The sequence below is a fragment of the Hipposideros armiger genome, unplaced genomic scaffold (assembly GCF_001890085.2).
Source record: "Hipposideros armiger isolate ML-2016 unplaced genomic scaffold, ASM189008v1 scaffold_24, whole genome shotgun sequence".
NCBI classification, from domain to species: domain Eukaryota; kingdom Metazoa; phylum Chordata; class Mammalia; order Chiroptera; family Hipposideridae; genus Hipposideros; species Hipposideros armiger.
In genome coordinates, this window is record NW_017731374.1 from 1,626,268 (window position 1) to 1,639,193 (window position 12,926).

Below are 12,926 nucleotides of genomic sequence, written 5' to 3' on the forward strand. Positions count from 1 at the left end.
TTATACTGTCCTTACAATATAGGTACAGTTATTATCATGACCATTTTACAGGTGGGGCAACTGAGGCACAGAAAGGTTAAGTCACTTGTCCCAAGTGCCATACAAGTAAGTTTTAGAGCTGAGGTTTGAACTGATACAGCCTGGCTCCTGAGTCAGGGCTCTTGATGGAAGCAGTGGATTGTCTCACTTTCTGCACCCTGTCAAGGGGTTACCTATCATTTTCCTTGCACCAAAGGAAGAACTGGCAGATTCCTGGCAGAGTTTATACCTATCCCATTGCAGCCTTGGCAGATTCCCATACCCTTTTGCTGGTAGAGCGCTCCTAAAGGAAAGCCATTCGCAACAGAAACATGCATGGAAAAGTCCAGCTTTTTGGGTTGAGTCAAGGAATTTCCAGGCCTTATTGACAACAGAATTGCAGCTTGCTGAGCCCCACCTCTGCTCAGGGAAAAGCCTGTGATCCGATGGTGCTTCTCTTCTTTGCCAGCATTTTGCAACATTGGTAGGGCCAGGCGTTATGATGGAAATTCCAGTTGTTGTTTTTGTGCCTGTTTCTGAATACGCAGAATCCCGACATCTGCAACCCTGCAGCCGAGGTTCGTACCCAGCGTAGTAATCTGTTTCAACACTGCCAAATAGTTCTTTTGAAAAACGCATTGGCTGCTAACCCATTTTCTGCTGTTGTGTTTTGAACAAGTGTTTCCCAAAACTATTTCCTAACAGCACTGAGGAGTTAGGAGAGGAGAGAAACTAAAACAGAACAGGATTGTAGAATTTACTGGGGAGGAAAAACACCAAATAAACCACCACCACCACTCACCGCCACCACTAAAAAGCCTGGACAGTAGCTCTAATTTGAAACTAGAGCTTCTGAGCTGGTGGTCTTTCCCTGGCAAAGGCGATTTTTGCCTTTCTTTAGATTGGGGGAGTCTCTTCACCCCTTTGAAAGCTTTCAGCCAGCAGTTGTAACTCCCAGGAGATGAAGCTGTACACAGTGGATGTTTTGGAAATATCCAGTCATAGAAGAAGCAAGTGTGAAGACGTGGAGGAGTGCTGGGTCCTGGGCAGAGCTCCCTGGTCTGCCCGGTGACGGGCGCCCTCCCCACATGTCTAGCTCAGCCCTGATGATGGAGCCTGCTTCTCACATGACCTTGAGTTGAACAGACAGGCTCAGAGGCCACCGGAAGTGCAGCTCCTAAAGTCCCAATAGCTACCTCTGACCCAGGCACTGAGATTTGAGCAGGGTCAGGTTTACTAGGTTTACACCATCGCACCCCTACAGGTGTGATTTCCTTCAGTATTTTGTTTTAGAATATACATGTCTATATTTACACTACACACACGTATATATATTTAGAACATATATACGTTTAAAATACATATTTTTAGAATATGTCTATTTAAAACATGTATGAAACATTCAAGCATTGCATTATATATGTATATAGTATGTATATAATATATACATATGTGTATATATCCACATTTATATGTGGATATATACACACATGTATATGTATGAACCATCTTCTCTTTATATAGCTGTAAGACTATATGTAGTGTATATCTCTCCAAGTAACTGCTTGAGGAAGAACCATTCTATATATAAAATTTAAATTAGAATTTAAATAAATTAAAATTTAAATACATTAAATTCAATATTATATATAGAATGGTTCTTTAAATCATGGTTTACATATATATGTGTGTGTATATGTGTATACATATATATGCACTATATCCCTTCTTTCCCAAGCAGTCACTTCCATACACACACACACACACACCCTGAGAGGCAGAAGAAATTCATAGCCCTTTGTAAAATCTCTCACTTACTTGGCACTTGGGTGATGTGGAAAGTGTTCTCTCTCTACCAGCTCCCCACTTTCCATACCCTTTGACCCCCACATAATTACCACCTTGTTTTTCTTCTTTTCAATTTTTCAACAGAGCCTTATTTTTTTATTAAATGAAAATTTTGATGTGTAGTTCAAGAGAAATTCAGTCCGTATGTTTCAGATTCATTTATAGTTAAATCATCAGAAGTCGTTTTGCAATCACAGTCTGGCAGCCAGGGGACCTTGGCAGCTTTCTTCAGTCCTTTGACTTGGAGTCAAGATGTGCTGGGCTGTCTGGCGCAGCGTGCTCTGCATGCTCTGGACTCCCCAGCAGGCAAGCGACAGTTCCCTGCAGTAACTGATAGGTGGGCAGGGCTTTGGGGCTGCGGACCATGTTAACTTCTTTCCCAGTGGCTCAGGTGCCTGCTTTCCTCATATGGGCTCTATCTTGTCATCCTGTGCTCAGTGCCTCCATCTAGGGTGTTATCCACACCTAGTGATTTCTTTGTGCTTCATTCCCTGTTTTTTTAAAATGGGGATAATCATACTACCTACTTCCCAGTGACTGAGAAGAGTGCGTAAGCCACCTAGGGAAAGTTCTTAGCGTTTGGTCTAATCGGAGTTCAATACCTCAGTGACTGCTATTACTGTTCGCGTTATTGCCAGTGGGGAGAAAACTGCCAATATGGAGGGCACCTTCTAGGTGCCAGGTGCTGTGCTGGCTTCCTTCTAACTTAGTCCTCATGCTGATCTCACGCCCATCTCCAGCTCTCTCAGACCGTGCTGAGCCCTCTCTCTTTCTGCACAAATCTCTCTTCTCTTGACTTTCCCTTCTGGGCTGCAAGTCTGCAGCTCTGTTCCAGGCCTCTTCTTTTCTTTCCCTACTCTCTCTGGTGGATGCATCTCCCCCTATGGATTTAATAATATCTAGGCTGGATTTCCAGCCTCCACTTCTGCTCTGAGGTTTAGGTCCCTATATCCGTATTCACTTGGACGTTCCCCAGGTACCCCTAACTCAGCAGACTCACGCCAAAGTCTATTAGCTCCCCGTAACCTCACCTCCCCGAGCTCCCACAGTCAGTCCCCTCTGCTCTGCTCTTTATCTTGATTAATGGCACCACCACCCACCTAGCTACCTAAGCCAGGACACCCATCTTGATTACCACCCAATCTAATAAATTGCCAAGGCCTGCTGCTTTGATTGATTTCATACTTTTCAAATTGGCCTCTTCCTTCCAACTTCCACAGTCCCTGCGCTGGTCCAAGTCCTCAGCAACTCTCCCCTCAGCAGCTGCAGCCTTTTTCTTGTCTCCTGACTTTTGGCACTGTCCCTTGGGCCCCACCCCCATTCACTGTCTCCCCCATTCACGGCAGGAGTGAGATTTCTGAGACCAGGTTAGCATCATGCCACTCTGCTGCTGGCTGCCAACGGTCTGAAGAATTACAATGAAACTTCTGAATTTGTCATTCAACACCTATGCCATCTGTCCCTAAGTTATTTACCCATCCTCACCCTTCTACCATCTTCTACCATCAAATAGGACTTTTTGGGTTTTGTACTTCGTAACAGCCTGGTAACTCCTGCACAGGGCTTGGAGCCACCTTCTGAGTGACTCCACGGAGGCAACATACCAAATATATTTGCTGTGTAATGAACTCAGGGCTTTGGAAACATAAAGGACTAAGGGTGCCCCCCTGTGCACTCCCCAGCATGCCAGCTGTGTGTCTGCTGAGCAGAGCACTCCAGATCTGTAAACCCAGCCTCCACAAGGAACCTCTTACTGAGGTTATCACCGGCCACGCCGGTTCAGGAAGGCGTGGGGCACTCTGCTGGGGCGTGTGTATGTGTGTGTGTGTGTGTGTGTGTGTGTGTGTGTGTGTGTGTGATTTAAGGACTTCATTAAGGGACAAGCAGCTAGCTCTGGGCACCTGAGGTAGGCCTTTGACCTGCTCTCCCTCCCTGCCCCCATCAGATGGGAAGAGGAATGCTTCTGGCCTCAGCAAGGTTTCCGGTGGCCTATTGGGCAGGTAGGGATTTATGGCTGGAGACTGACTTGCTGATGTGGGCATCAGTTTTCTGCTGTCTGTGGACCAGGCACCCCACTTGGTCCCCTCTACCTTTTTAAACCAAGAGGAAATGATTTACGGGTGTCAAGTGCCTTCAATGAGCCTAGCTCCATGACAGTAGCACCCACCAGTCACCAGAACCCAGACTGTTGTCATAGAAGGTATTAGCCCATGTCACCCACTTCAGAAGTTAGAACAAACTAGGGTGAGGGTCTTTGAGTGCCAGAAAACTTCTCTGCAAGTTTATCTAGAAGATACACCCATGAAAGTCATACATATTAATGGATCAAGGGAACCTATGCTGGGTAGAAAGGAGGACCCTGGAGAAAAATACCCCAAATGTGTTTTCATGTCTCGGCTGCCAGCTGTAGTTGCTGACTCAGCTTTCCCCCTGGACTCCTACTACACAAATATCTCTAAGAGAGTGTAAACCAAGTTCAACTGATGCTTGTATGAGCTGCTGAGAGATCTCGGAGAGGGAGGAGTGAACTTGGTCTGGGTTGGGGCAGCAGGTAGGAGAAGGAAGGGATATTTACATTGGGTTTCAGAGTGTGAATAGGAGTTTTCCGGGAAGTTAAGAAGGAAAAGCATTTACTGTAAAGACAATAACATGTACAAAATCATGTTTAAAAGCTAGTAGTATATAGGTTCGGTCTAGGACATAGGGAGGAGTGAGGGAGATGAAGTCTTATTCCAATGTATCCAATTGGAAGGTGATGGAAGATCGTCTCAGAGAGTGAAGAGCTAAAAATTATGGAGGCTGAGAAGCCTGGATACCCTCCTCACAGTGCAGAGGGGCCTGAAGGGTGGATTAACTTTTTCTGCAGCAGGTTCAAGTCTACGTCAAGGCTACTTGACGTAGACTTGAACCCTGCCCTATTCAGCCTTGGCTCGATGCCCTTTCATTTTCTGTCTTCTCTCTCCCTCACAGTGACTTCAAGCAGGACTCATCTGAGTGAGTGAACATCTCCAATGCAGAAACCCTTTGAGAAAAACAAAAAACAAAACCCCAAGCAACACAGAAACCTGGGGATTTCACTACTCAAAGCATGGAGGGGAGAGGCATGCCCGGGCAACAGCTCAGCTCTAGATGGGCTGGGTGGGACCTGAAGACTGACCAGAGATGTGTGGGCTCACCCTGAGGAGACCAGCCTCAGGGCTCTCCCTGTGCGATGCTCCTCCTTTTCAGGGGGGAAAGGAATTTCAGAGCAAATATTTGTCACGAAAGGCAATCTGGGCTGGCCTCAGAAATCACAGATAATTAAGAGATATGATTTATCACTGATGATATTTCCCAGGCACAGCCAGAGGGTGAGTAAGTGTTTTTCAGGCTGCTTGGGAAGGCTCTGCTCACACGTCAGAGGCCTCACTGTGTCGTTGCTGGGACACCAGCAGGGCCTGGGCAGAGGCCTGTGGGTCTTCCCAGTGACCGTCCCCTGTGCCTCCAGTCCTGCCCTGCCAGGGGGCAGGGTGGCCTGCTGGGGTGGAGAGGATGCTGACTGCGAAACAAGACAGACCCGAGGTGAATTCCAGCTCCAGAGAAAGCACCAGGCAACACACCTAGCTTCCCTGGGCCTTGGTTTCCTTATTTGTAGAAGTAGTGCAGCGGTTCTCGAATGGGGCAGTTTTATCCCCCAGGGAACACTTAACAATATCTGGAGACATTTGTAGTTGTCACAAAAGGTGGGTGGGCACTACTGCCCCCCGGTAGGGAGAGGCCAGGGACCTTGCTAAGCATCCTGCGATGCATAGGACAGCCCCAGCACCAAAGGATTATCTGGCCCCAGATGTCAATGGTGCTGAGGTTGAGAAAGCCTGAGTTGAAGCAATGTCACGGACCTCAGAGTTGCTGAGAAGATTAATAGGATCACATGTCTATACCGCCTGATGCTGAGCAGGCCCTGGTTAAACGGTAGTTTAAAAATGTGGTAGCTCAAGTCATTTCTCTTGAAAGGCCATGAGGCCACCAATCTGAGGTAGTTCTGAAGGAGAGCCGCCCTCTGGGAAGGGAGGGAGGCGAACCAGGATCTATTCTCTCTAAAAACCATTTCTTTCTTCTTCCCTTTTTCTCCCTCCCATCCTCCACTCCCTCCCTTCCTCAAACATTTACTGAGCTAGGGACTTGGGAAATAGTGGTGAACAGAACAAAAACCTCCCTGTCCTTATAAAACTTTCATTCTAGTGAATTTCCCACAAACGAATACATCTGGTTATATCAAATGGTTAAAATTTCCTATAGGGCCGGCCGAGGGGCGCCTTGGTTAAGAGTTGGCTTGGGATACCAGCTCTGAGCAGCAGGGCCCCGGTTCAGATCCCACATGAGGGCCAGTGACACTGCGCCCTCTACAGCTAAGATGGTGAACAACAGCTGGACCTGGAGCTGGGCTGCCGCGAGTTGCCGGCAACGGCGTAGGCTGCAGTGGGGCTGTCCAGCAGCTGGCATGAGCTTTCGTGAGCTGCCGTGAGCCACTGTGAGTGGCCGTCCAATGGCCGGCAAGCGACTGCCTCACCCGGGAAGAGCGCAATGATAATACCAACATGGGCCAGTGAAACGACGTCCTCGACAACTAGACTGAAGAACAAAAGGACAGCAACTTGTCTGTTCCCCTTCCCCGATTCCCCAATAAAATCTTAAAAAATAAAAGTTCCTATAAAGAAAAAAGAAAGCTTGGTAAGGGACATAGACTGGGGTGGGGGTGGGGGTTGGGGTGGAGGGGTGGGCTGTGTGTGTAATTGTAGGAGGTGAGGGCAGGTCTCCCTGATAAGGTGGCGTTTGAGCAGAAACCTGGAAAAAGAGAGGGTCAGAGTCCAGCAGAGTCAGCATCCTCCTCTGACCTGGACCTCTGCTCTCCTTGTCCCCAGGGCCCTGATGGCCTTTCTCGAATGACCTAGCTGACGTTGGCGGGGATGAGGGTCCCAGGCCAGCTCCTTAGGTGTGGGGCCAGGCAGGGAGGTCAGGAAGATCAGCTCTGCCTGTTGGCCCGCCCTGCTGCTGGCCCGGAGGGTGTTTGCAGAAGGAAGGGTGGGGGTTTTTTGTTGATTAGGGTCCGTGTGCTCAGGCCCCGGCTGGAAGGGAAACTGGCTGGGTGCCCAGGGGGCGAGCCGTTGGCTCTTGGTCTCCTCGAAGGGGGGATGGGGCCCTTTGTGCCCCACCCCAGGCCCTGGCAGCCAGCTCAGGGCTGCGTGCCACAGCAGAGGCGAGGCCGGCTTCCAGCTTCAGGAGGAGTGTGTCTGGAAGTGGGTCTTTGCCACGGTCGGTGCGGGAGTGAGAACATTCGGGGGAGAAAAAAGACACCACCTTTGACTACTCTCTTCACAGGTTCCCAGGTTGGTTTTTTTTTTTTCAACAGCGCAGTCATCTAATGCCTGGGAGAGATACTAAGGAAGAATTAACAGGGCTGGGTATTCAAGGAGAAGGTGAAGGGACTGGGAGAGAGAGGTGGGGGGCGGTCAAAGCTATCTCCATTTCAGTAACATTTGTTTCCGTTTATAAATCTTTGCTGAGTGTCTCCAGCATAGCCAGGACTGGACTAGACAATCCTGTGGTCTGTCTTGTTTGTAGTGGTGGCCTGAATGCCTAGCAGAGAACTCTATGTGCAGCAGGGGTGAGATTAACACGAGGGGTTTACTGGACTAGTTGGGGAGAAAAGACAAAATGACAGGTAGCCATCCTCTGTGGTCCTCTAGGTTGTGTAGTTAAGATTACAATTAGGGTAGGAGTTTGGAGAAGTGGGCTGGAGAGGAGGTCTGGGCAGGTGAAGAGGGCCTGGAGGCAGGTCCAGGAAGCCCTGAGGGTGGCCTGTCCTAGAGCCACTGCAGTGGTTAGTTAAGTAGGAGATTTAGGAAGGCGCTACATCTGAATGCAAAGGTAAGCAGACAATGGGAAGCCATTGAAGGTTTTGGAGTTGGAAGTGAATAAAGATAAAGGATTCTTCCTGGCATCCCACCTTTGCTCGTGACGTTCTCCTTGCTTAGGACACCTATCCATTCTCACTCTTCAAGCTGGAATCTTAAAGATCCACCCTCAGCAACTTCCTCTCCAGTTGCGTCTTTGCCACACTGCCCGTCAGTTGCACACAATATGCTTGAGTACTTCCAGTGACGGTGTGCTCTCTACCACCCACACTGCAGTACAGAGATTGCAAAATGGCTGCCTGCGGGCCATGTCTGTCTTTCAGACAGGCTTTGTTTAGACTGACAAGGGTTTACGCATTTCTCAAATGAGTCCCCAACACTGAAATACCAGATTTGACACCCAGACGTAGAACTTCTATCTGGCTTATCTTGACATGAGAAGACCTGGCCTTGCTGGTCATACATTCTTAAATGGCACGAAGGGGCTGAAGCTGAGAACCAGCCCCCTTTAGACGGAGCATGAGCGCTCAGCTTTCTCTAGCCCCCCACCACTTCCTATCACATCCACCATGTTTCCCTCATTTGTGTAACCTGCCTGGCACCTGCTGCCTTTGAGGCTTATGAAATAGAACAGGCATTGGGAATCAGTTAGCCATGGGTGCAAATTCTGACCGTTCTACTTACCAGCTGTGTGTCAGATACCTGATCTGAGCCTCAGTTTTTCATCTATAAAATGGGATCATAGCTCTCACCTCTTAGAGTTGTGAGGACCAAATACCATTATGTAGGTACTGTGCCCAGCTGAGTATCTGGACAGCGTAGGCAATTTATAAATGGCAGGTCTCATTTTTATTGTTATTGCTTTACTTCCTGGACCTGGATTTCAGAGGTTGCTCCTGGAATGAGTCTCCCTGGCCTCCACTGAGATGAGGGGAATTAGTGCCTCGGATTTGTACGGCTCTGGATATTCAAAGCCCTTTTGTGCTGACTCTCTGATAACATTCACGGTGTGCCCTCTGCCCCCCTCAACCCCCACCCCCAGTTCATCATCACTGCCACTTCCTTATCCTTGTTCTGCGTTTTCTCCCTGAGCTGTCTTCCTGATCAGAAGGCAGGGCCTCGGATGTCATTGATCCAGGCTCAGTCTCCCTCCCTAGGCCTGGGGCAGTGCTGGGCAGCACTCTGTAGACAAAGTCGGGAAGCTGAAGGCTTATCAACTTGGAGACCCCCATCCCCCTTTTCTGGGAGGCAAGGTCTCAGTGGGAGAGCCCTGGAGTCAGACAGGCTGGATTCCTGTCTGTCATTTTCTACCCATGAAACCTCAGTCAACTTATTTGGCCTTTCTGAGCCTCAGTTCTACCAAGGGTGTGCAAAGAGGGGCTAAGAAGACCTACTCTAATGAGAATTAGATGAGATAATAGAGCATCAAATTGCTCAGGAATCTGATAAGTTGCTTAATCGTTTATTATTTTGGGAACACCTACTGTGTGCAGGGGCTGTGTCACCAGCTCCCAGTGCATACTAATGCACCTGAGCTGCTGCTGCCCACAGGGCTCCCCAGCAGAAAGAGTCTAGCATCCTCTTCCTCTGTACTGTGAGGATTGGGTGCCCTTCCCCAGGGCACTAGAAGGGACTTTGGGCGAAGTCTCAGCTCTGCCCAGGTGGGAGAGCAGAACAGGGTCAGGAGACACAGAAAGAATAGGTTCTTTGGTTTATCAGGAGGGGCTTCTCTCGATAGAGAAGCAGTGGGAGGCCAAGGATGGTGGGAGAGCCTTGCATCTCCTGTTCTGGAGGTAAACAAAGCTTCTAGAGAGCTTTGGACACAGCCCAAAGCCTGCTCCACCTTCCCTGCAGGCCAGTGAGGCAGGGAAGATGAGCATAGTTTGGCCCTGGGTGCGCCTGTACCTGGTGGGGCCTTCCCCTGCGCTTTTCTGGGAGCCTGGCTAGGGGCACCAGCTATGTCTGCCGGGAAATATTCTGGTGGCAGGCGTGGCCAGGAGTGCTGCGGAAAGGCCCTCAGGCTTTTAGGAAGTCCCTGGATTAAAAACTGGTGTGTTCCGGCAAGTGTTTTGCATTTTTAATTTTTCTCTTTGATAGGAAAACCTATCAAAACCGTGCAGTTAAATTTTTCTCTGGCAGTAGTTTCCTACTCAAAATGCACTCTGTAACTCTAGGAGGGGGCGCTGCACTGGCGTGGAATTGGGGTTTGGCCTGAGATCTTTGGGAGTGTGTGAGGCAAGAACATGGAAGGAGTGTGCAGTTCCGATAGAGTCCCAAGCGTCAGGCAGTTATCCAAGTGACATTAATAAAGATACAAAAATGATAATAATAATATCATGTATTGTGTGCTTGCTATGTACGAGCACTGTGCTCATCTTTTTAGGTGCATTATCCCTTTTAATTCACACAACCACAAGGGAAATGTAGGGAAATGTGATCGTGCCCATTTTAGAGGTGGGAAAACTGAGGAGCCAAGAGGTGAAATGGTCCCCAAATAATAGAGTTGGCACATCCTTTGGGTCTGACCCCTGAGCCTGCACCTTAACCACTGAGCTTTAACTACTTTAAAGTATGGCTCAGCCGTTTGGCGAGGAGGGCCTATTTTGAGGTTCAAAGAAATAAAGTGACTTGCCCAAGTCATCCAGGGAATGCTTGGTAAGTCTGGGACGCCGATGCCTTTGGTGCCACAGGGGGAGCTGCAGCCGGGAAGGCAGGTCAACCTGCACTGGACTTGCAGCAGGAACTAGATGAGTCCTTCTGTCAATTCTTTGCTTTAAGGCTTTCCATGGCTCCTGTGTGCCTGGGGCAGAGAATAACCATTTGGCTTGGCCTTCTAGATCTCTACAACCAATGTCTTCTCTGCACTCATTCCTGTCATCAGCACTTCACGCCCACACTCCATCCTCACACAAAGGGTGATTCTGTCTTTGGGGTCTCCATGGTAGGCTTAGGAGGCACATCACCCATGGTAGTGACCTGCTTTCTTGCCTACTTCCTACACATATGCACACACACCACAGAGAGGTCAGCGGAGAACTCAGCTCCTCTAGGGCAGAGACCAGCTGAGTCATAGCGATCCTTTCACCCCGGCTCCCATCCCAGAGCCTGGCACAGGACATACACTGCATACACAGTTAGAGAACAGATAAGCAGATGAGTGACTCAGTGAGTGAGTGTGTGGTGAGTGGAGGAATGAATGAATGAGTCCAGGAATGAATGAATGAGTATGAAGTAGCTCTCCTCTTCGAACACCATTTCCAATATGAAACCTGGCCAGGGCCTTTCTCCCTTTGCAGGTTCAGACTCTGGGAGGGTGAGTGGGTGCTGAATTCTTTTTTTTTTTAAATTAATTAATTGATTATTATTTTTTTTTATTAGTTTCAGGTGTACAAAGCAATGTACTAGTTACACATCATTTACACCCCTCCTTACAGTGATACCGGAGGCCTTTGTTTCCTCTTCAAAAGATAACAACGAAAAATTTGCATCTTGATTTACAGTTCACAAATCATACTAGCAGGCACCACCTCATTTCCCTTCATAAAGGAGAAAAAAGGGGAAGAAAGGTGTGTAAGCACCAGGCACCAAGTGGGTGCTGGGCAAACGTGAGGTTCCTTTTCTTTCCAGTTTAGGACACCCACATGAGGTGGGAGTGACAGCCCTGAGTTCTAGAAGCAGCCAGGGTCTGGAGCCCGTTGGCTGTTAGGGACCCTGCCCCACCTCACCTTCCTAGAGTGGCTGAGAACTTGGGGGTAGTTGAAGAGAAGGGAGAAGATGACCAGAACTCAACTTGAGTGTCTACCAGGTGCCAGCCTCTGGGTCAGGTGTTTCAGGTACAATAGCTCGTGAATCCTCAAAACTATGAAGAAAGGATTATGATCTTTTGATAGCACTCACTCGCACCCTCATGAAGAATTAAAGTAGCTTGCCCAAGATCACTCTACTTGAACATGTAAAAGCAGGGATTAAGTTCAGATCTGTCTGACTCCAGACTGCCGGCTCTTTCTTCTACAGTACATGACTCCCTGGAGCTCCCTCTGGCTGGGATGGATTAATTCATTAGTTTGACCGATTATTTTGTGATTCTTCTGTTTGGGGACACAAAGATCAAGGAGACACATTAGTGACTCATACTATTTGTGTGCTTGGAGGGGAAAAGTAAATCATAGATAGGTATATAAATTATCCCTATGAAGCGCCTTTAGCCCAAAGAGATCTGAAAGCACTAGGTGGGGAAAGGAAGCAACTTTGTTTGGGGTGTTGGGGAAGTCTTCCTGGAGGAGGTGACTGATTTAGGTCCTTTCAAGACACTTCGTGGGCCGGCCGAGTGGCGCGTTGGTTAAGAGCTGTCTTGGGACGCCAGAGGGCCCCAGTTTGGATTCTACATATGAGGGCCAGTGACACTGCCCTCCACAGCTAAGATGCTGAACAACAGCTCAACCTGGAGCTGGGTTGCCGTGAGTCGCCGGCGATGGCGTAGGCTGTAGCCCCTGTGGCATTGGGTTGCCATGGGCTACCGTGTGTAGCCAGCAGCCAGCGTGAGCGGCCAGCAGCCGCAGTGAGCGGCCGTCCAGAAGCCGGTGACTAATGTGCCTCGCCCAGGAAGAGCGCAATGATGGTGCTAACTTGGGCCAGTGAAGCAACGTCCTCCACAACTAGACTGAAGAACAAAACGATAGTAACTTGTCTGTTCCCCTTTCCCCAATTCCCCAGTGCTGTTCCCCTCCCTCAATTCCCCAATAAAATCTTAAAAAAAAAAGACACTTCGTGATGAGCCAAGCACACATGCAGGGCAAAGTGTTCTCCCAGGCCAGTGAGAAAAACAAAGGTGCATGAGACAAAGTTGGGGGATGAAGGTCGCATTGAGGATGAGTCAGGTGCAGACCCAGCCTTGGTGTTAAATGGGTTTCAGGCTGTGCTCTGGGAGACGCCTGGTGTTTCATGTTGTTGAGAGAAAGAAAAGGACACGTGCCACTGAGGGAATCATTGCCCACCCAGGAGAATGAGTATAAGAGAGGCTAAGAATATTGAGAGCAGCACGCATATCCTGCGTAAACTTCAGCTTACCCTCGTCTTTCTATGGGGATATCTGTCCCTTTTTCTGCCTGGTAAAATCCTATTACCCAGTGAGCAGAACAGAAGTGTGTTCAGGCACAGGAGGAGGAC

General features: G+C 48.8%; 1 long non-coding RNA gene across 2 annotated transcripts in view; it reads left to right on the top strand.

The window, feature by feature from the left end:
• Positions 1-7,114: 7,114 nt before the first annotated feature.
• LOC109379274 (uncharacterized) overlaps positions 7,115-12,926 on the top strand; it is a 41,878-nt gene continuing 36,066 nt past the window's right edge. For both annotated transcript variants that reach the window (XR_002123165.1, XR_002123164.1), the window contains exon 1: positions 7,115-7,232. This is a non-coding gene — a long non-coding RNA (uncharacterized LOC109379274). The remainder of the gene's footprint in view (positions 7,233-12,926) is intronic.